This window comes from Notamacropus eugenii, chromosome 6 (assembly GCF_028372415.1).
Source record: "Notamacropus eugenii isolate mMacEug1 chromosome 6, mMacEug1.pri_v2, whole genome shotgun sequence".
NCBI classification, from domain to species: Eukaryota; Metazoa; Chordata; class Mammalia; order Diprotodontia; family Macropodidae; genus Notamacropus; species Notamacropus eugenii.
Window position 1 is genome coordinate 297,405,739 of NC_092877.1, and position 24,437 is coordinate 297,430,175.

General features: G+C 39.5%; 1 protein-coding gene and 1 long non-coding RNA gene across 3 annotated transcripts in view; one reads left to right on the top strand and one right to left on the bottom strand.

Annotated features, from left to right (window-relative positions):
• Positions 1 to 1,716: 1,716 nt before the first annotated feature.
• LOC140509608 (uncharacterized) lies at positions 1,717 to 11,273 on the bottom strand. Its single transcript, XR_011968838.1, has 5 exons — positions 10,011 to 11,273; positions 9,262 to 9,802; positions 8,375 to 8,449; positions 3,132 to 3,178; positions 1,717 to 1,871 (listed from the first exon to the last, which is right to left on the bottom strand). It is a non-coding gene; the product is annotated as an uncharacterized lncRNA (long non-coding RNA).
• The window catches only part of CASP8 (caspase 8), a 38,754-nt gene continuing 23,855 nt past the window's right edge, over positions 9,539 to 24,437 (top strand). The window contains exon 1 of one of the 2 annotated variants that reach the window (XM_072617272.1): positions 9,539 to 9,675. The gene's annotated coding sequence lies outside the window, so the exon portion shown is untranslated. The remainder of the gene's footprint in view (positions 9,676 to 24,437) is intronic. The other variant, XM_072617273.1, reaches the window with a different exon arrangement.

A 24,437-nucleotide genomic window follows, 5' to 3' on the forward strand; every position in this document is an offset into this window, starting at 1 on the left:
CCTCTTTGAAGCTGTCTTTCCTTTAGAAAAGCAGATGAAAGAACCTGTGCTAGCAGCCTACCCTGTGCACTAGTGTGGTTACTAATGCAGATGGGTGATCTGACGAAGACCTTTGATACTGTCTGTCATGAGGGCTTGTGGAAAATCATGGCAAAGTGTAGTTGTCAGGAGAAATTCATCAGTATTGTGAATCAGTTTCATGATGGCATGCTTGCATGGGTTCTGAATAATGGACAATACCAATTACATTTTTTACATAGTTATGACTTTGAATAGCGTAAATTTGAATAAATGTGACCACTTCATGGTATTCATTATTAACACTACATATAGTAGTTATATATCTGCTGTGTACAAGGTTGCTTATGAAAATTTTCCTTTCTTCCATTTGGAGGTAAGGGGCCATGCTTTACTGATGTTTGAAATTCTCCCAGCACCCCAGGCAATGTAAGTTTCTTGAAGACAGGAATTGGTGGCTCTGTGTGTTTATCCCAAACATCTAGGAGAGTATTTTGTACATAACTAACTCTTAATAAATGTTTGTTGAGCTGAGTTGAGCCAGAGACCTGGTTGTTCTGGTTTAGTGGTCTTTTGTGGATGTAAGCATGGATGAAGCTTTCACACATAACTTGTATAGTACAGATATATTCAACCATCCTGTGACTATAGGCCAAAGTCACAATACAGCCTGGTGACTCAACCAAAACAGTTGTCAACAAAATTTCTCAGTAGGTTAAGTCTTTGAATCTTGGGAAAAGGTTTCATTCTTGTTTCCCCAATGATTTCAAAATGAGAGAATGAAAACACAAAAAAGACAACCAAAAAACCAACAACCTCTAAACAAAGCAAAAAACCAAATTCCCCAAATAAAAAAAACAAACAAGTTGCTTACATGACATTGGGGCTTCTTTGGATATAACTGAAATTTTGCCCTACTTGGTGGCTCTTTCCAGACTTTTCAACTGAACCCTGAAATCAAATTCTGCAATGGATAGAGTCTGGATTCAGGAAGACACCTTAGTCCAAAGGTGACCTCAGACACTTTCTAGTTGTATGACCCAGGGTAAATCATTTAACTTTTGTCTGCCTCAGTTTCCTCAACTATAAAATGGGAATAATAAGCTTGCAGGGTTGTTGTGAAGATCAAATAAGATAATATTAGTAAAAAACTCTTCGCATGGTACTTCACACATAGCAGGTGCTTCCTTCCTTCCTTATGTCTATATTTGTTTCAGTGATAGCTGGCCAATCCCACGTTTGTTCCCTGGATCAGAGAAGGGGAAATCAGTGGAGGGTGCATCCTACATTTCCTGTAGGCTATTATTCATACACGTTGTGAGTAAGTCATTCCCGGTCAGGTACCTCAGTGAAACTGAAACTTAGTACTTTATAGGAAAAGCTACTTAGATTTCGAAAAAAACATAAGTTTAAATTTGCTGAGAATGACTATTCAAATCACATTTCACTCCCATTAAAAGTTCAAATTTGTTTGTGATGGTTTCAACAAATAGCTCTGTTTACTCCCCTGTAAAATGATAGTAAATTTTCTGGGGATAGCTGTGGCAACAAGGAAATTTTGGATGCAGACAGAGTCACCATTTAAACCCCTATGTTATGCATATCACAAGGTTAAGCCCTGGTTGGGTATCAGCTTAAAACCATAAATGATGACATCAGTGTTTTAATCTCCTCCTTCTCTGAATCACAGACAGAAGCTTTTACTTTTTCACAGGAAATATTTAATGGAATAAAAATATATTTAAAAAATAAAATTTCCTCTTCTAAACAATTGCAATGTTGCCACCTTGTAGATCTCATCCCCTTTCCTTTTCTTCATTTTTCTGTTGTCTCACTCTTAGAACTATTAATTTCTGTAGGGGATAGTGAGTAAAAAAGCAGCCAACAGTTAACAAGTGCTTATTAAGTTCCAGACATTGTATAAATTCTGGGATGAGGACAGAAGCAAAAACAAAACAAAACAAGCAAAAACAAACAGGGGTGAGCAAAGAACAATCCTGCTTGGGAGAAATGTCCCTGTGCCTTTTCGATTTTGTTCACCAGAGCTCTTGAGGAACAATACATAGACTAGAATTTCACCTCCTCTACTTCTCAATCTGTGGTGGAGATGTTACTTAAATTAGAACTGGCCAAAATGGAAACCTCAGGACGGAAGAGGAACAGAGGGTGATGAGTGATTTGCTAACTAGAAAACTAGTCTTCAAGAACTGAGGCAAAAGAATCAATGAAGGCATCATGAAAACAGAGGATTGTCCACACTGCCATCTTCTGGTTGGAAAGAAGATTCCTATCTGTGCTTAAAGTATCTACCTAAAGTATCTGCCTTTTCCATCTGGACCTCTCCAGCTAGTTTTCTATTTGCCCTAAACTCTAATGAAGGCGATCAAGGAAGGCAGGCTCTTCCCCCACGAAAAAGAAAACTGATTGGTTTCCGTCTATACTCTAAACAGGAATTAGGCCTCCCAGCTGGGTGGGGCACTGCCCAACCTAGTTAAGGATCGTATGCCTTGGGGGCTATTGAAGAAGCAATCTCATCATTCAGTCATGGCCTTTAAAGACTGACAGACCTTTTTAGGAGTGAGAGAAATGATTATTTCTCCCTCATATTAATAATCAATTACTGAATTAGGACTTTTTTTTTCCAGATTAGGATTTCTTTTCAGAAGCTGGTAAGTTGTTCAGTCTCTGAAGGACATTGCTGATAATAAGATTGAGTTATCTTTCTCCTTAATCATGTTCAGACCTCACCCAATCTTACAAGGAATTTAATCTAAGGGGGGGGGGGGGAAGCCTACAGTGCTGTACCCAGGTATGGGTGGGGCTAAATTCTTTGATTAGTTTGCTCGAGACTGGGGCAATTTAGAAGTAAATGACATCATCCAAGTTACATTCTCCCAGCCCCTCATTAGAATAGGTCCACTTCTGTTGTAATATTCATTTTCTCTCCTTAATTCTCAACCTATCAGAGTTGATTGCCACCCTGAGCAACACCCATTCTTCAAAGGGCACATAAACTTTGAGTCCACCCCCATGATTTGTCTCTGGCATTTGAGCATGTCACTGACCCATTTTATTGATAATATGCTAGTGTTATTAATAAAATGAATAATTACCCAGAAACTATGTCTCTTGAGCTTTCAAAATGTCACAGGAGTTGGGCCTTAAGAGAAACAAAAGGAAAAGAGTTGATTACAAGTTAATAACTAGTTATTGATATAATAGTATATTAATTTCTCTCAATGACTCGAGGACCTCTTCTTCGGGAGACTCTCACCCCCTGCATCAACCCACAAAGTCCAGTTCTGGCCCCTTCTTTGGACCTTTCAGCAAAGTACATTCACCCCACTTGTAGTCTGGTCCCTGCTGCACATTTGTCCAACAGGACTGAACTGGGCACAGAGGTCCAGGGGGCTGAATGCAATGTACCCTCCTGAGTTGTGAGTAATAAACTCTTGCTTCTAAATCTTTTAGTGTCCAGTATGTCCTCCCAATCTGTACTCTTACTGACCACCCTTTCAGGGGTTAATCCTCTTTGAAAGTATCTACCTGCTGCTTTCCCAGGGACCACTCAATATTTGCTGCCTTTTAGCACCAGGTCAGTATATGTGGCTCAGTAGAAAGGACCAATTCAAATGTGTCCAAGTTTGTTCCATGGCATGAACTGGTGAATACTATTCCTTTTTCTCCCTGGACCATATGCCTCCCTCATACACTTGTTTGTTCTGAACATTAAAAATTTTCCCTTAGTTTCATTTGGTCACAGTCAATGAGGTGAGGGGAGGTTTTCTGGTGACATCAATTATATGTATTTATACACACAGTGGTGGTGATGGCATGGAATAGGGAATGAGAGTTACAAAAAGCAACAAGGTATAGATATGCATGCATGCATACACACATATACATATAACATGTGTACATACATTGATGTCTAGAATCTCAAAGGAGGAGAGGTTTCTGAGTGATAGTGGTAGAAGAAAAATCCCAAAATGGCAATGGGAAACAAAGAATATTTCAAACAGCAAGCTGGGAAAGGAGGTAGGTGCTATTATTATCCTCATTTTAAGATGAGGAAACTGAGAGGTGGAACCAAAATGGCGGAGTAGAAAGACACATACGGAGGCTGCCCCCACACAGCCCATAAAATACCTGTAGAGAGGGACTCTCAACAAATTCTAGAGCAGCAGAAGTGGAGAACAACAGAGTGGAAGAGATTTCCAGCCCAGGGTGACCTGAAAGGCCCATGGGAAACGTCTGTTGCATGGGCTGTGGAGCAGAGCCCAGCCCAGCCTTGGCTTCGAGGCATGGCTGGAGAACAGCCCTCAGGGGCAGAATCTCCAGGAAATCCCCAGTCCCAGCCCCAGCAGGTTCACAGATCCCTCAACCCACAGGCACCAAAGGTCAGTGACGGGGTTTTCTCAGATGGCCAGGAAGGGAGAAGGGCCTTCCCATAGTTCCAGCATCAGGCAGCCGCCTCAGAGGCCACATCAGCAGGCACAGCAGCCCCACACATTGTTGGAGCGTAAAAACCCTGGGGGCACTGAAGAGCTGATTCTTGCCTCCGCCCTGTGTGGAGGTCCTGGGAGAGCTGGTCTCTGTCTTACACTGAATGGCAGCCCTGCCCATCCAGTTTATCTGAAAATCAGCCCCCAGTGTTGACTTGGTGGAACTTGAGGCCAGGTGGCTGTGGAGAGGTAACTGCTAAGATTCTGGGCACAAAAATCCCTTTCTGTGTCCAGACGAGTACAAGCTTGATTGCACCACCTTGGAGGAACTGAGATCTTACATATTCCCAGAGTATATCCAACTCTTGACAAAGGACCCAAAAGCCAAGTAACTGGTTGGGAAAAATGCCCAAAAAAGGGAAAAAAAATAAGACTACAGAAGGTTACTTTCTTGGTGAAGATATCTTTTCCCATCCTTTCAGACGAGGAAGAACAATGCTTACCATCAGGGAAAGACATAAAAGTCAAGGCTTCTATATCCCAAACATCCAAAATAAATATTCAATGGGCTCAGGCCATGGAAGAGCTCAAAAAGGATTTTGAAAATCAAGTTAGAGAGGTGGAGGAAAAATTGGGAAGAGAAATGAGAGAGATGCAAGAAAAGCATGAAAAGCAGATCAACATCCTGCTAAAGGAGACCCCCAAAAATGCTGAAGAAAATAACACCTTGAAAAATAGGCTAACTCAATTGGCAAAAGAGGTTCAAAAAGCCAATGAGGAGAAGAATGCTTTCAAAAGCAGAATTAGCCAAATGGAAAAGGAGGTTCAAAAGCTCACTGAAGAAAATAGTTCTTTCAAAATTAGAATGGAACAGATGGACGTTAATGACTTTATGAGAAACCGAGAAATCACAAAACAAAACCAAAAGAATGAAAAAATGGAAGATAATATGAAATATCTCATTGGAAAAACAACTGACCTGGAAAACAGATCCAGGAGAGACAATTTAAAAATCATGGGACTACCTGAAAGCCATGATCAAAAAAAGAGCCTAGACATCATCTTTCATGAAATTATCAAGGAAAACTGCCCTGAGATTCTAGAACCAGGGAGCAAAATAAATATTGAAAGAATCCACTGATCACCTCCTGAAAGAGATCCAATAAAAGAAACTCCTAGGAACATTGTGGCCAAATTCCAGAGTTCCCTGGTCAAGGAGAAAATATTGCAAGCAGCTAGAAAGAAACAATTCAAGTATTGTGGAAATACAATCAGGACAGCACAAGATCTAGTGGCTTCTACATTGAGGGATCAAAGGGTGTGGAATATGATATTCCAGAAGTGAAAGGAACTAGGACTAAAACCAAGAATCACCTACTCAGCAAAACTGAGAATAATACTTCAGGGGAAAAAATGGTCTTTCAGTGAAATCAAGGACTTTCAAACATTCTTGATGAAAAGACCAGAGCTGAAAAGAAAATTTGACTTTTAAACACAAGAATCAAGAGAAGCATGGAAAGGTAAATAGCAAAGAGAAGTCATAAGGGACTTTACTAAAGCTGAACTGTTTACATTCCTACATGAAAAGACAATATTTGCAACTCTTGAAACTTTTTTCAGTATCTGTGTAGTTGGTGGGATTATACACACACATACACACACACACACACAACACACACACACAGACAGAGAGCACAGGGTGAATTGAATAGGATGGGATCATATCTTAAAATAATAAAATTAAGCAGTGAGAGAGAAATATATTGGGAGGAGAAAGGGAGAAATGGAATGGGGCAAATTATTTCTCATAAAAGAGGCAAGTAAAAGACTTTTCAGTGGAGGGAAAAAGGGGGGAGGTGAGAGAAAAAACATGAAGCTTACTCTCATCATCTTCAACTAAAGGAAGGAATAAAATGCACACTCATTTTGGTATGAAAACCTATCTTACAATACAGGGTAGTGGGGGAGAAGGGGATAAGCAGGGTGGGGGGGATAATGGAAGGGAGGGCAGTGGGAGGAGGGAGCACTCTTGGGGAGGGATAGGATCAAAAGAGAGAACAGAAGAAACAGGGGACAGGATAGGATGGAGGGAAATATAGTTAGTCTTACACAACACAACTATTATGGAAGTCATTTGCAAAACTACAGAGATATGGCCTATATTGAATTGCTTGCCTTCCCAAAGGGAATGGGTGGGGAGGGAGGGATGAAGAGAAGTTGGAACTCAAAGTTTTAGGAACAACTGTTGAGTATTGTTCTTGCAACTAGGAAATAAGAATACAGGCAATGGGGTATAGAAATTTATCTTGCCCTTCAGGACAAAAGAGAAGATGGGGAGAAGGGAAGGAAGGGATGTTAGAAGGGAGGACAGATTGGTGATAGGGGTAATTAGAATGCTCGGTGTTTTGGGGTGGGGGGAGGGGAGAAATGGGGAGAAAATTTGGAACCCAAAATTTTGTGGAAATGAATGTTGAAAACTTAAATAAATAAATTTAAATATAAAGAAAAAAAGATGAGGAAACTGAGGCAGATAGAGGTTAAGTGACTAGCTGAGGATTACACAACTAATATAGTGTCTGAGATAGAATTTGAACTCAGGTCTTCCTTCCCTCAAGCTGTTTTATTTACTACACTACCTAGTTGGAGGTATAACAGACAATGCAGCCAGTACCAGGAAGATGTGTGGTGGAAGGAATGTCATTATCAGGAATGTCAGTGCCAGAAGATAGAAGGAGAGAGAAAGGAAGAGGTTTAACATGAAAGGAAATTTGTTAATTATGGAGCAAGTATTCCAGAGAGTACAGTGGAACAGGATTGATACATCTGGAGCAGGATTCTGTTAGGGTTTGGGTTGAGTGGGATGGGAAGAAGGCTTGTAGTATGTGTGTGTGTGTGCGTGCGCACGTGCATGTGTGTGCATATGTATATATGCACATCATATATGTGCACATGTGTTAGCATATATAGGAATGTTTATATATATTTACACATATAAATATATGTATGTGTTGTATGTATCCATACATATACATATATGAAAATAATGTGGTTTTACTGGTCTTAGGGATATTTCTTAACCAACGGGTAGTTAGAGATGGGGAACAGAATTTGTACATTAGTAACCATGGGGTCAGAATCACTGGAATGGGGAGAGTATGAGGGGGTGAGAGTATTCTGGCCTTTGAGAAATGAGGCCAAAAAGAATAGCAGTGATTGGAGAGAGATCTATTTGGGGAAGTAGGTTCAATATTGTTCAATATAGGTGGAGCTCTGGGCCTGGAGTCAGGAAGACCTGAGTTCAAATCCTACCTTAGACACTTTCTAGCTGTGTGACTATGGGAAGTCACTTAACCTCTGTCTGCCTCAGTTCCCTCAACTGGAAAATGGGGATGAAAAGAGCACCTGTGGTGAGGATTCAAATGAGACATTTGTTAAGTGATTAGCAAAGTGCCTGGCATATGGAAGATGCTTAATAAATGCTTACTCTTCTTCCTACTTCTTGGTGTTGTCCAATCTCATGGTAGATGATGATGTGTCCTGTGAGGGTCCTAGGAAGCTAGTCTCACAGCAGGGACAAGTAGGTGGAGGTAAGGCCCTGTGAATCTAGAAGCCCATTTAAGGAAGAGGAAGATGTGGGGGTGGGGGGGATCAAGGAGAAGCTGGGGAAGGGAGCGGAGGGGAGGGAGGGGAGGGGAGGGGAGGGGAGGGGAGGGGAGGGGAGGGGAGGGGAGGGGAGGGGAGGGGAGGGGAGGGGAGGGGAGGGGAAGGGAGGTAGACGTAACTGAAGTCCCTGCAGGAAGAGATGGATGGAAGCCAGGAGGTGGGTAACTGGTTCAGATTCCTCAAGGTGGCTGATAGCTAGAGAAGTTTTTGGGGGCCAACAGCTTCTGTCTGGGCCTCAGTTTTCTTACTTGTAAAATAAGGAGATTGACTAGCTGTTCTCTAAACTCTTCCTCTTCATGCTGAGGGCAGCAGAAATCACAGCCCTAAAAAACAAAAATAAAATCAATTACTCTGGGCAAAGCCTTCACCCCCCTCTCCACATCAGGTTCCCCACCGTATCTGTAAACCCTAGTGAGGAGTCTCAAATAGTCTTAAAAGAGCAAATGAGATCCTCTTGCCTTACTAAGCCAGGTTCTCGGGCAAGGGATTATGAATTTAATTTGTCTCTGATCATTTTCTTCTCAATTCATCCTGGATTTATCAGCATGTAGGTAAAATGCTGGGCTCTGGGGGTGCAAAGAGAAAACACAGCCCTTGCTCTCTGAGAGTTTTTTTTTTACTGAGCTAGAGGAGCACAATAGAGCTGAGACTGTTGGGGTTCAGATAGTTGAGGGGAAAAGTAATTTCAGGAATTTAGTGAGGATGGGGATGGGGAAAAGTGTTTATTTTTGGAGTGGCAAATTTTGCAACTGGCCTATCATATTGCTCTTCTGGTGGCCCGACTTTACTAATCTTAGATCTCTCTTCCCTCCCCCCCTTCTCTTCTTCCCTTTCTCTTTCTTTAATTCTTTCTCTTGTCTTTCTTTTTATAGTCATCTTTTTTTTTTCCATCACTAAATGTCTACTGGTATGCCTCTCCCTACCCTTCCCAGAGAGCCATCTATATAACAAATATTTTTAAAGGGGAGAGGAGGAAAAGGAAGGATTAAAAAAAAACCTAAAATCGAACGAAGAAAGTGAGAATATATGCAATGTTCCGCACGGTGGACCTCTCCCTTCTGCAAAGGAATTGGGTAGGGGTGGGCTGTCTTCTCATATTAAAGACCCCAATCAACCACCTGCCCTCTGGAGTTACCTGTTCTGAACCAGGGTGGGGCTCCCTTAGACGGTTTTCAAATTGACGTTTCCTTGTTTTGAACTTCACCTTAGGGTCAAGCAGACAATTAGGTCCTGGTCCTTTAAGCTTTTTTTTTTCAGAAGGTGGGGAGGGGAAATGACTCATTCAGTTCCCAGTTTAAAAAATGTGCTGGTTTTCCCTTCGCTGACTTTTTTTTCTTTTCTTTTCTTTTCTTTTTTGCTGAGAATCAGTATCTCCGGGCGCCGCGGGGCTCGCGCTGGACAGCTTCTGAAGCCTGCAGTGTGCCCAGACAGAGCTCAGCCAGCGGGATCTTTCCGGGCTGGTGACTTGACTTAACTTTGAAAGTGCGGAACCGAGAGAGATAAGAGAGGCGGCCCCGCCACCATTTGAACGCGGAATCCACTTCGGTAGGTGAGTTGCCACGGTCCAAGGAAGGAAGGAAGGGGGGGAAGGGGGAGAGAAACCCAATCTCTTACTTTTTCGCGAAGTAGAACCAGGATTTAAGTGACTTCTGTTGTGCTGGGCACTGTTCTAAGGGCTGGGGATTAAAAAAAGGCAAAAAACAGTTCTCAGAAAGTTGTCAGTCTCGCGAGGAAGATATGCAAGATATGCGAGATACATGTATCATGTCCAAACAAGATACATGTATCTTGTCTAAATAAGATACATAAAAGATAAATTGGAGATAGCCTCAGAGGGAAGACGCTAGCATGACAAAGGACCAGATGTAGAAAGTAGAATTTTACCTGGAACTTGAATGCAGGGCAGTCTGGAGGTGTAGCTGGGGAGGGAGAGACTTCCATGAGTGGAAAACAATAATGAAAATGCCTTAAGGTGACAGATGGAGCATTGTGTGTGTTTGTTGTCTGTTGTGACATGAGGAAGGTGCTGTCTCGACTTGCAAATAAGTTTTTAAGTGAGGGAGGGCTGTGCAAAGTCACCAGACTCATTCTCTTCTCCAGTGAGTTCTGGGTCCAGTGGCAAGCTATAGATTAGGACGACTGGAGATGGCTCCAGATGCAACATTGAAGAGTAAATGGGAATTGGAGGGGGGGAGGGAAGGTTACTAAGTTGTAAAAAAAGAAAACCTGGAAAAGTTAAAGAGTAAGTGGAGGGGACTGAGGTGGAAGAAGTCAGAGGGGACCGAGATTATGAAGGGCAGTTGGAGATATGAGGAAGGTGGTCAGGAGAGAGATTAGGGCTAGATAAATAGTTATGAATAAATACAATCTTTAACTTAGAAAAGATCGTGAAATCCATAGAAGCTGATAACATCGCCAAACAGAAACAGTATAGAGGGAGAAGAGGTCGAGAAGGATCGAGACTGAGAAAAGGTCACTAGATATGCTTTTAAGGGATCATTGGTAAATCTGGAGAAAGCAGTTTTAGTTGAATCAGATTTTAAAAAGTTGGGAGAGTGAGAGAAACGAAAGTGAAGGTATTGATTGTCAGTCAGTCAAGTGCCTACTGTGCATCAGGCTGTGTTAAGCAATGGAGATATAAAAAGAATTCGTGCTTCTCAAAAGAGCTCACAATCTAAAGGAGGAAAACATATAAAAGGAAAGGAAAAAGAGGTATCAAGTGCAAAAAAAAAATGTTTGGGAGATTCAAGAGTGCCACTTGGAATAGAATGAATACCTGATGGGCCCAGGCCACCTCCTTAAGATGGAGGTTCTGGGTGGAGCCCAGGGGAAGCGAATGTCCAAGAGTCAGAGGGTTCCATTTTGAATATGAAGTCTGGGAGTAGCGTGAGTTCCAGAGTAAAGAGACATTGTAGAAAAAGTTCTTTCTTGGGCACTGTAGAAAATATCTAGAAGACCCAGGAGGGAGGACCAGAGAGGAAAGGGTTTTGGGGAAGGTTTGTGTTTGCCCTTACTGGTGTGTTTATAGGCAGTAGAGAAAAAACCAGTAGATGGAGAGAAAATGAGGATTAGTGGGAGTGGAGATGACAGAGGAGTGATCTGCTGGAAAAGACAGGGTGGAGTGAGATCACTTGTGTGTAAAGGACTTTGACTTGGCAAATAGAAGGGTCACATCATGTGAGACAGTGGTGAAGGAGGAAATAGGAGTGCAAGGCATCTGAGTGATAGGAGATGAAGAAGGAAGAAGAGGGGGCTCTTTGTGAATGGTCTCAATCTTTCTTGGTGAAATAGGAGGCAAGCTTCTCAGCTGAGAGAACTGGAGGAAGGGGAGCAATGGGAGGATTGAAGAGAGGCAAAAGGAATGTTAGAAAATGATGATAAGCTTATTGTAAGGAATGTTTATTCCAATACTTTAAGGATCTATAATTTCCCTGATGAGAAGACCCCTCCACCAATGCTGATCACAACCTCTCTACCATTTGTCAGGTGGTCTTATCAAAGAGCTATTGTCCCTAATAGTCACAAGCAAATCAAATTCATCTTAGGAAGGTTGATCTAAAGGAAGGATTAAAAGGAAAGAAAGAAAGGCAGTATGCAGACGTGGGGAATCTGTAGCCTCCAGATCACCTGTGGCCTTCTGGGTCCTTGGGTGTGGCCTTTTGATTGAGTCCAGGTTTTGCAGAACAAATTCTTTTTATTAAGGGGATTTGTTTTGTGAAGTTTGGATTCAAAGGGCCTCACTCAAGGACTTTGAGGGCCACATGTGGCCTCAAGACTATAGATTTCCTACCCTTGGATAGATAGTGTACTGGACTTGGAGTCAAAAAGAACTGGGCTCAAATCCAGACACCTACAAGTTGTGTAATTTGCCCAGTTTCTTTGGACTTAGTGACCTGGAAGATCTCGTCTACTTCTGGAATCTATCATCCTATGAAAGTGAAAGAACCAATGACGAAATCTGCATAAAGCATCAAAGAAAAACATGAATACTGTAGGCACTTATATAATACATGTATCAGTCTGCTAGAAAAGGTTTTTAAGAAAAAAAATTATTAATCTGTAACCAAACTCTTTCTAGCATGGAGAGGGATGATGAAATTGGCATAATCCACATGCACTTTGACATGACTCTGTCCTAGAAAAGCTTACTGGTAACATGTACACCTAAGGAGTCTGCACCAAGGGAAAGATAGCTTGTGTTGAAATTCCATCCCATCCCCTGAGTAACGCTGTGATTTGTGTGGATCGTATCTACTGATTTAAAAAAAATTATTAATTCATTCATTTAAAAATAACAAGTCATTATGTTAACATAAATAATATTTTAATGAAAATTACTGTTTTCCAAAACAAAAGAATATTAATGATGAGACTGGCACTGTTTCACATAGTTTTGCAAATCTCTTTAATGTCTGTCTTAATGAAGAATAGCTGAATCTGGAGTTAATAATCTATCTGGTCCTAGGGATTTTTTCTTAGGGAGCTCAATGATGGCTTGATCAATTTATTTTTCTAAGATAGGATTTTTTAAATATTCTGTTTCCTCTTTTGTTAATCTGCAATTGCTATTTTTATAAGTATTCATCCATTTCACTTAGATTGTCAGATTTATTGTCATATGATTGGGCAAAGTGCTCCTATGATTGTTTTAATTTTATCTTCATTGGTGATGCATTAACGTTTTCATTTTTGATACTGGTAATTTGGTTTTCTTTTTTTAAAAAAATGAAATCAATCAATGGTTTATTTTATCATTTTTTCATAGTTTTATTTATTATTTCATTAGTTTTCCTACTTTCAATTTCAGGATTTCCAATTTGGTGTTTAATTAGGGATTTTTAATTTGTTCTTTTTCTACCTTTTTTGGTTGCATGCCCAATTCATTGATCTGCTCTTTCCCTATTTTCCCTATTTTCCTTACCCTATGTGTAAGTGTTTAGAGATAAATTTTTTTCCCCTAAGTACTGCTTTGGCTGTATCCCATACAATTTGGTATGTTGTCTCGTTCTTATTGTTTTTAATGAAATTATTTATTGTTTTTATGATTTGTTCTTTGACCTACTTAGGATTAGATTATTTAGATTACATTTAATTTTTATTCTATGTTTTCACAGTCCTTTATTGACTATAATTTTAATTGCATTATGTTCTCAAAAGGATAATTTAATATTTCTGCTTTTCTGTATTTGTTAGCGAGTTTTTTATGCTCTAATGGTAAATTTTTGTGAAGGTGATATGTACAGCTGAGAAAAAGGTATACTCCTGTCTATTCCAATTCAACTTTCTCTAGAGGTCTATCATAGCTGACTTTTTCTAAAATTCTAGTCATCTCCTTAACTATCTTCTTGTTTATTTTATAGTTAGATTTGTCTGTCTCTGAGAGGGGAAATTTGGGTAGTAAAGTTTTACTGTCTGTTTCTTCATGTAACTCATTTAACTTTTCCTTTAAGAATTTGGATGCTATACAATTTGGTACACACACACACACACACACACACACACACACACACACACACACATATATATATTTTTTAATTTTATTTATTTATTTATTTATTTTTATTATTTCTTTTTTAACACAGTTTATAACAGATAAAGCAATTCCAACTTTTGGACAGGTGATACTTCTTTTTAAAGCATTTACAATGTGGACCACAAAAGAAATTTTTTTTTTTAAACATTAACTGAGACACAAAAAATATTTGTTGCTAACTTCACAAGCTCTTGACCTATTGTCTCCACAGTATTACTAAGAATTAAAGAACCATAACTTATTGTTGTTGGTCTAAAGTCCTATGCCTAATAGCTTAATTTTAGACAACTTTGGATGTTCCCCCACCCATAATCTATAATTGAATAGATCTAGTATTAAGCTTACGAACCTTTTGACTATAGGAAATTGCCACCAATAGTAAGGACGTTGCAGGGGTACAATATCACCCCAACTTCATGTCAATTCCAGGCAGGATTAGATTATCCACTTGCATTCAGTCAGGCTTAAAGTTTGCTAGGTGTCAGTGGGGAAATTGAGTCAGGAGAATCCTACCTCAGCCCAGGCTGAACAGCCACTCTCCCACCCTTCCCTTGAGATCATCTTATGCAGTTCATACCAGCATCTCATCAGTTTACTGGCATCATGGATTGGAGGCTCAGACCACCTTTCTTGCTCCCCATACCTGGAGTTAGACTCAGAAGAACAGTCACTTAATAGTCCCATAGCATCTAAAAATGGCAAGTTCCAATACTCAGGTTTCAAATATGATTATAGTTTCACTTTGGCTAAGGAACATCTTTTAGGCAAGTCTTAAGTGGCTTACATGCCTTTCTATACATGTTCTAGTTCCTGATTAAATGGCAATCATAAAATCAAATTTACTGTTAAAACCTTGACTTTTCCATCAATGCCAAATTTTACCTGAGGTTACCTTCCTCTAGGAAATTTAGACTGAAATTCTTTTCTCCAAACTAAAGATGTCATTGATTTATTCTCAGTAATTAATTCAGTCTATTGTTTTAATACTAATTGCTTTTACATCACTTTGTGATATGTCCAGTTTTTCTCCCCATCACCTCTCTTCCCCCCCCGCTTCTTAATACCTTGCATTCTGATTACTTCTTCCCTCAATGTGCCCTTCCCTCCATCACACCCCACCCCTCTCCTATCCCCATCTTATCTCTTTTCTTACAGGGCAAGATAAATTTCCATACCCCTCTCGCTGTGGTTCTTATTTCCCGATTATATGCAATAAAAATTCTCAACATTTGTTTCTAATACTTTGAATTCCAACTTATCTCCTTCCCCCCTCCCTCCCCAGCCCCACTGAGAAGAGAAGCAATTCAATACAGACTAAATATGTGTTGTTTTGCAAAAGACTTCCATAGTAATCATGTTGTGTAATACTAATTCTATTGCTCTCTGACCTACCCAATCCCCCCATATTTTTCCCCCCTACAATTGACTTTGTCACTTCTTGAAAGTGTTTATTTCTGGTGACTCCCTTCTCCCATTTGCCCTCCCTTCTAACATTCCCCTTGCTCCACTTGTCGCCTGCTCTCCTACTTTTCTGTGGTGTATATAAATTTTCATATCAAATTTAGTGAGCATGTTATTCTCTCCTTCAGCCACATGTGGGGAGAGTAGCTTTATTTTTCCCCCTCTCCCCTTCTCCCTTATCTCCTCCATTGAATAAGATTTTTCTTATCTCTTTTATGAGTTATAGTCTGCCCCATTCCATTACTCCCTTTCTCTTCCCGGAATTTTCCTCCTTCACCCCTTAATTTTTATTTTATTTTATTTTATTTTGTGTGTGTGTGGATATCATCTCTTCTGATATAACACACCCTGTACTCTCTATCTATCTATGTGTATATGTGTGTGTGTGTATGCACAATCTTTCCAGCTACCCGAATACTGAGAAAAGATTCAAGAGTTAAAAATATTTTCTTTCCATGTAGTAATGTAAACAGTTCAGCTTTACAGAGTCTTTTATGATTTTTCTCTTCTGTTTACCTTTTCATGCCTCTCTTGATTCTTGTCTTTGGAAGTCAAATTTTTAAATACAAATCTGGTCTTTTCCTCAACGTGAAATCTTGAAATTTGACTATATCACTGAATGACCATTTTTTCCCTTGAAGTATTATATTCAGATTTCCTGGGTAGGTGATTCTTGACTTCAATTCCAGTTCCTTTGACTTCTGAAATATCTCACTCCAAGCCCTTCGATCCCTTAATGTTGAAGCTGCCAGATCCTGTGTTATCCTGATTGTATTTCCATAGTACTCAAATTGTTTCTTTCTAGCTGCTTGCAGTGTTTTCCCCTTGATCTGGAACTCTGAAATTTGGCCACAATATTCCTAGGAGTTTTTCTGTTTGGGTTTCTTTCAGGAGGTGATCGATGAATTCTTTCAATATCCATTTTGCCCTCTGATTCTATAACATCAGGACAGTTTTCCTTGATAATTTCATGGAAGATAGTGTCTAGGGTATTTTTTTGATCATGGCTTTCAGATAGTCCAATAATTTTTAAATCATTTCTCCTGGATCTATTTTCCAGGTCAGTTGTTTTTCCAATGAGTTGTTGCACCTTATCTTCTATTTTTTCAGATTTTTGGTTTTGTTTACTAACTTCTTGGTTTAACTTATAGTCATTCGTTTCCCTGAACTCAATTCTCTCTTTCAACGAATTATTTTGTTCAGTGAGCTTTTGAACCTTCTCCTCCATTTGGCTAATTCTGCTTTTTAAAACCTCCTTCTCCTCGTTGGCTTTTTGGACCTCTTTTTCCAATGGAGTTAGCCTCTTTTAAAGCTGTTATTTTCCTCAGCATTTTTTGGTTCTCCTTTAGGAAGCTGCTGACTTGTTTTTTGAGGTCTTCTATTGCCTGAGCCCAGTTTAAGTTTGCTTTGGGGGAAGAGGCCTTGGTACACACATATTTACTATTACTATTACTTCATTTTCTAGGGTACCTTTTAGCAAAATGTAGTTTTCCTGCTTCTCTCTTTCAATTAGATTCATTTTGCTTTTGCTTTGTCTGAGATCCTGATTGGTACCCCTGCTTTTTTTTTTAACCTCTGTTGAAGCATAATTGATTTTGCTCCAGCCCCTTATTTTTACTCACAGATCCAGACTAAGTTCCCTGTTCTCTTGCAGTCACAATTGCTAGTGCTCCTCTCTGCTTGGAATTGAGACCAGGGTGAGGTCTCACAGGATGAGACTCCCTTGTGAATAACCACAAGCATTCCTCTTCATCCTGGAACTGTGACCAGGACTCCTGTTACCTGGTAGCCACAAGTACTATTGCTCCTTCTGGCCTGGGACTGTGACTAGGAACTGTATTTGGGCAATGCAACATAGTCTTGGACCCAGCCAGCAAAGGATCCCTTGTATTTTCCTTCTTATTAGTTCTCTAACTCTGCCATTGGCAGTGAGCTGAGAGCTCCTGAAGTTGCTGGTGCTGACAGTGCAGCTGCCTTCAAGCACCCCTGCTGGGACCATGCAGGTGTGCTGCACTCCAGGTCTGATCACCATCTGGTTGAGATAGACCTTTCCTGCCCACCTCCTAAGTTGTCTTGGGCTGGAAAGTTGTTTCATGCAATCTTTTGTTTGTCCCACCTTTCCAGAATTCGATTTGAGGCATTATTTTTGAGTTATTTTCAGGATAATATGAGAGAGCTTGGCTGAATGATTCTCTGCTCCACTATCTTGGCTTTACTCACCCTATATGTCAGTATTTTAAAGCCAGCCTAATTTTTTTCTGGTTCTGGCTTATAAGTATATACTATGAATTCAGTTTGAAGCATATCACAAGTTATAGACATTTTTAACGATCAGTATTCAACAAATTAAATTAAACTTTTGGAAAGGTAAAGGTAAGTTTAATTATTGTAATGGTTCTGGTCTAGACAGCCTAAATTTTTGTTCCACTTTCATGAATTAGGAAACTAAAAGAATCTGAACAGTGTAACCAGCTTTGGAAATTTTAGGAAAATAGAGGTAAGCTACCATTAAATCATCAAGTGATTTACTTCTCAGGATATTTTTAAATCTGGAGCAGTCAAATTAAAAAAAAAGGAGTGCAAGTGGCACAGTAAAGTCTTAAAATTACCTTTGGCATTTTTTTTAAAGCACCAAATCTAGCATAATAGTTGATGATTTCAGCAGAGTGACTGGCTGTGGTCACAAGTGTTAAACATTTTTCTAACAAGCTAAAGTTGCATCGCCCTATCATGAATTCCATGTGTATATGTCGAAGGGTTCGTGTGGTTCAATATAAGTTTTGAAGCTTTTGACTTTCTTCCCCAGTCTATATCATACAGAGAACTTAATTTAAAAAATAAATCTAGACAATGATGATGCAAATGACAATAACTAATAAAAACAGCTTTACAAATAGAAAATGCCTCAATGTGAAACTTTAGCCCAAGAATTTAAACTTGAGTATAGAATGACAGGTGATTTCCTTATGCATTTTGCTGTTGGCACTACAGTATTTGTTCAACCAAAACAGTAGAATGAAACTGCTTAGAATCATGCTGATTTCATTTCCCCATATGTGTTTTATTATTAAAATATATTTTATTGATGCCTCTACTCTCTTAATCACATTCATTTCTTACCCTTCCTCTATCTTGTCACATAGAAAATTAGATTAAAATATCTGATACACAGACCTTGTGGTAGAATGCAAATAGTCAACTAACTCTCTTTCATAAAGAATGAGACAAGTCTCATTATCTCCTCTCCAGGACCTTCACTAGTTTTGCCTATACTCAGAGTTCAGCTTTGTTTTAGTGATTCCCTCCCCGCCACTTACATTGTTGTAGTCATCATGTTTATTGCTCTCCTGGTTCTTCTGATTTCACTTTGTATCAGTTAATGCATTATCTTTTCAAATGGGAATGCTGGTACGTGTCTGTAGTTCCTGATGCTAGTGGAGGCTGAGGTCAGTGGATTGCTAGAGTTCGGGGTTTCTTAGTTGTAGTTGGGCTAAGGCCTACCTGGTGTCTACCAAAGTCCCACATCAATATGATGTATCTCCAGGAAGTGGGGTAGAAGTGGTGCTGCCTAGCTAAGAAACAGAGTGGGAAGTGCACTTCTGTGCACTTCCAAGTGACCGCTACAATTCCAGACTGGGTGAAATATGGATACTCAGTCTCACACACGCACACAAAAAAACCCAGCACCCACAAAACTAAAAAAAAACAAAACTTCACATATCTTTCCATGTTGATCTGAATTCTTCTCATTTGTCATTTCTTTCTACATAATAATATTCCATTACATTTTAATACCATAATTGTTTTTTTCTTCTACCAGTTATTCCCCAATCATTGAGCACTTAATTTGTTTCCAGTTCTTTGCTAAAAAGGAGTGCTGCTGTCAATATTTTGGTATATATTAGATATTTGTTTCAGTCTTTAAATTTTTTACAGTCTTTGGAACTGCTGGATCTACAGTTTAGTCATTTTTCTTTTACAGACAAATAGATAGTTTAGTTATTTTTCTTTTACAATTCCAAACTGAAATTCAAAATAGAGCACTTTGCAACTTCCCCAATAGTGCACCAGCATGTCTATCTTGCTACAACTCCTCCAAACAATTATTGTTCCTCTGTTTTCATCTTTACCAAATTTGTACAGTGTGTGAATAAAACCTTAGTTATTTTAATTCACATTTCTTTTTACTAGTTGTCATTTAGAGCATGCTTTCATATGGTCATTTCCAGTTTGCATTTCTACTTTTGAAAAGTGATTTCATATCCTTTGACTATTTCTCTACATTTGAATGGCCATGGGTGTTGTGCAACTTTGTCGTTTCCCTTTATATTTTAGGTATCAGATTTTTGGTGGTAATATTGGGTACAGATACAGGTACAGTGTCAAAATGGTGGAATCAAAGATCACATTTGCCAAACCTTCTCCCAAACCTTTTCTATAAAATGGTCACTGAAAACACCAACCCAAATTCTGAGTAGGAAAGCCCAGAAAAAATCAGTGAGTCATTTTTTCCAGCCCAAGATATATTAGGAAGACAGAAAGAGAGATCTGTGAACATTGGGATGGGAGCTGGCTGGGAATGAGGCATGAAATGGCACTAACTGTGGTCTATGGGGCTATAGCAGCCTAGGGAACAGTGCCTAGCAGTACCCAGGAATAATCAAGGGTTAGAAAGAGATACCAGAGGACTTCTGTACTAGCTCTTGGTGTAGGATCAGATGACATTTGGCAACTGTTGCTCATTACCCAGTTTTAGGTGGAGAGATCAAAGTTATGAGGGAATAGGAGCCCTTCCTGTGTAAGGATCAAAGAGAGCATAGACCAGAAGGGCAGTAGCCAGATTTCTCTTTCTCTCACTGAATTTCTCTATATTGCAAGTTTCACAAATCTACAGACCTCCAGGCTGAATTGTGAAAGGAGCAAGAGGACATAAAAGACACAAGCTCAGGCCATTTATCCCTACCATAGGTGAGCAGAGCCCAACTTTAACATAGAGTTTGAAGTCAAGATATAGACTAAAAAAGTGAGCAAATGACAAAAAAAGAAACTGGCCATAAAAATTTACTATGGTGTCAGGGAAGCTCAAGACACAAACTCAGAAGAAGACAATGATGTGAAAACAGATATAAGCAAAGCCTCAAAGAAAAAGAAATGCAGATTGGACACAAGTCCAACAAGAATTCCTGGAAGAGCTTAAAAAAAGAAATAAGAAAAGCTCATACAAGTGATTTTTAAAATCAATAAAAATAGTAGAGGAAAGCTGGGGAAAGAAATGAGAGCTATACAAGAAAATTATGAAAAGAGAATTAACAGCTTGATAACAGAGATCAAAAATACTAAAGAAAATAACTGCTTAAAAATCTAAATTGGACAAATGCTAGAAGAAGTATAAAACTACAGTGAAGGTCATATTGGTTACAAATATTTTGGGCCAGGTTGTAAAGGGCTTTAAAAGCTAAACAGGAGTTTGTTTTTATCTTAGAATCAATGGAAAGTCATTAGAGTTGAATGACTACAATTTGTAAAACGAACCTCCAGTTTCCATTTTCACTGTATTCTCCATAACAAAACTTACCCCATATAACAGAACTCCTCTCAAGGCCCTTAATAATTTCATATTTTCTCGAATCTTCTATCAAAATCTGCTAGCAGGAAAAGATCTGAAAGTCAGTCGCACTATGCCAGTTTATCAACTTAAGTTGGTGACTTTGGTCACCCCTTTGATGACTATTTGCATTTTAACATAAATCAATTAACTAGCATTTATTAAACACTTTCTATGTGCCAGAAATTGTCCTAAGCACTGGGAGTAAAAAGAAACGTACAAACAAAGCCCTTACTTTCAGGGACCTCACGGTCCGGTGGGGAGAGAAAATATGTTAGCAGCTATGTACATACAAGATCTGTACAGTGTAAATGGAAAGTAATCTCAGAGGAGATGGGAAGAGGAAAAACAGGAAAGGTCTCCTGACAATTATATACCTCAATACCTATAAGAAATGGAGAACTCGGGGATGTAGTATTTCCTGCCACTAAATTTGGCTCATAATCCACCAGACCTCCACAAAATCCCCCCTCCAGTGTCTCATCGCAATATGGAGGTCACTCTAGGTTTTCAAAGTCTATGGTGGCAGTGTGCAAGGTTTTGGAATGATTCTACCAATGTGTGATTTTGACTGTGTATGTGAAGGATAACCTATCTTCTGGTCAAGGAAGAGTCAGTCTATCTAACAACAGACTTTCAGGACCTGAAAACTGGATACTAAGCAATCAATTTTTTTAGCTTAGGGAGACACATAAAATGGGCAACAAATGCCCTTATTTAAATGAATAGTTGAAATTTCTCTGTGATCCTGAGCAAAGTACGGAGACTCAGTTTCTTCAGCTACATCTTGATGAGTTGGACTGAGTGCTCTTTTGAAAAAGTGTGCCAGTTAGACCTGTTGCTCAGAGTATAGTTATATAGAAGGTGAGATGATCAATTTAATCTCGATGGCTCAGTGGATTTAGTACTGGGCTTGGAATCAGAAAGACATCTTTCTGAGTTTAAATCTGGCCTCACACATTTACTAGTTGTGTGACTCTGGGCAAGTCACTTAACCTTGTCTGTCTCAGTTTCCTCATATATAAAATGAGCTGGAGAAGGAAATGGCAAACCATCTTTGCCAAGAAAACCCCCGATGGAGTCATGAAGAGTTGGACATGACTGAACAAGCATGATTTACAATTTTCACCGGCTGTACCCCAACTTCTAGCTGCCTTGGTGTGCTAATAAACTACTAACTTGGTCATAAAGGACTTGAATAACAAACAAAGGATTTTGTACTTGGTCCTGCAGGTAATAGGGAATGGAGTTTAGTAAGTGTCTGAGAAAGGGAGTAGGGAGGGGAGGGTCATGGTTGGACCTGAACTTTAGCAAAACCACTTTGGTGGCTGAATTGAAGGTGGATTGAAGACTTGAAGCAGGCAGACCCTCTTTCCCCGATGGCATGGTCTTCTTCGGCAATGAAGGATGAACACACACACATACCCCCTCCAAGGAGGCTGTTGCAATAATTAAGCATGAGGTTATGAGTGGTGGCAGTGGCAGTGAATAGGAGGTGGTATATAGAAGAGAAGAAGAGATGTTGTAGGAGTTTGACTTCACCAGTTTCCTTTAAGTCCCAGCTAAAATCCCATCTTTTACAGAAAACCTTTTCTCAAACCCTTCTTAATTCTAGTGCCTTCTCTTTGTCAGTTGTTTCCTATTTATCTTGTATATAGCTTGCTTTGTAGATGTTTGCATGTTTTCTTTCCCCCATGCAGGACATGGTGGGGCAGTAGATAGAGCTCTGGGCTTGGAGTCAGGAAGACTCATCTCCTGAGTTTGTATCTGGCCTCAGACATTTACTAGCTGTGTGAAACTTTGGCAAGTCATTTACCTCAGTTTCCTCATCTATAAAATGAACTGAGAAGGACATGGCAAGTCACTCTAGTATCTTTGCCAAGAAAACCCCAAATGGGATCATGAAGAGTCAGAAATGACTGAAAAACAACTGAATGTCTCCTCTGTTAAATTGTAAACTCCTTGAAGGCAGGGGCTGCCTTTTGCCCCTTTTTGTATCCCCAGCATTTAGCCCACTGTCTGGAACATAGTAGGTGTTTAATAATTTTAAAAAATTGATTCAGGTGAAAATGACAGGCCCTGGCCGCAGATTAGATATTGAGGGGGAGGGAGAGAAGGGGAACCTCAAAGATAGTAAGGAGTCAGGAATGACTCCTAGGTTTTGAGCTTGTGGGATTAGAAGGATGTGTTACTCTGTACAGCAATTGAGAACGCAGGAGTGGGGAGGCAGGGAGAGGGTTTAGAGGGAAAGATAATTAATTCTTTTCGGAACATATTTAATTTAAGATGAACATCCAGTTTGAAATATCTGAAAGGCATTTGGGGATCGGGGCAGGAAAAGTACATTTGAGAATCATCAGCATAGAAATGGTAATTAATTCTAAGAGAGCTGAATAGATCACTAAGTAAATACAGGGAGAAACATTTCTTGCTGATTGACTGATTGAAGATTCACACTTAAAAATGGAAAAGATAGGAGTTGGATCTGAGGAGAAACAATTTACTGCCTTTGGTAATGGATTTGCTTAGAGTAGTGAATGGGGAAAAGAAGAAAAAAGGTAGGTTGCGTATAAACAATGAAGAAAAAGGAGGAGCACATTTAGGGAGAATTACACATTGAATTCCTTTTTACATAAGGTGCAACTGGGAATATGCTCTTAGCAGTTAGAGACTTGAGTTTGGAATTCCCAGACTGGTCAGGCCCATAGATCTAGGATGTGGAAATCCCCAATGGAATGTAGGGTTCTCAATGACAGGGACTGCTTTTAAAACTTGTTATTGTACTCTTAGATAGATAGCCAGATTAAAAAAAAAATAACGATATGGCTTGGTAGATAGAAAAAGCATTTATTAAGTGCTTACTATATACTAGGCACTGTGCCACTGGGGATATAGATACAAGAAAGCAAGACAAGTTTCTGAAGTCAAGGAGCTTATTTTCTTTTTCTTTCTTTCTTTCTTTTTTTTTATTTGCCAGTCAGTCTTACAGTATTTATTTTGTTGCTGTTTAAGGAGCTTGTTTTCTAATGGGAGAACATGATGCATAAAGGACAGCAAGCTATTAAAATATCCCCACTCAATCATTCCCCCTCCCATCTCCATCCCAGTGATTCTAAACCTCTGGTTATCATTGTTCTAACCTGTTTTCTGTTGCCTACTAACTACTCCTTTATTACTATTCCAGTCAAACCAAACCCTATCCCCACCCCCAACTCCCCAAGAAGTTCCTGTGCTCGTTAGCTAAGAAGCTTGCTTTCACTTTAAAGCTTTTCCTTCATCACTCCTTTCATCTTCTTGTGCTCATAGAGACCAGGCTCCCTCCTGATTGCACAGCTTCCCTTTTCTAGCACTGCTTACAATTTCACTCATTACCCTGTTCCCTTACTCTGCCTCTCCTTACTGTCATGTTTTTTACTCCCTTTTGCCATTTTCAGACTCTATCACCATCACTCAGTCACCTCTCCTTTCAGGTTCATTCACTTTACATTTGGGGGCAGCTGGGTGGCACGGTAGATAGAGCACCAGTCCTATCTTCAAGCTCATTTTGTTTTGCTTGCAGTGAGCATATTTTTTTTACGTTGTTTGTTTGTTTGTTTTGGTTCTCTATTTTTAGGTTGTTCTTTAGTTCCCAATGTATTGTTCTTTTTTTTGTCTCCTTGGTGAGACAGATTCAAGCTTTTCTATTTTATTATTTTTCTTGTTCAGGACATAC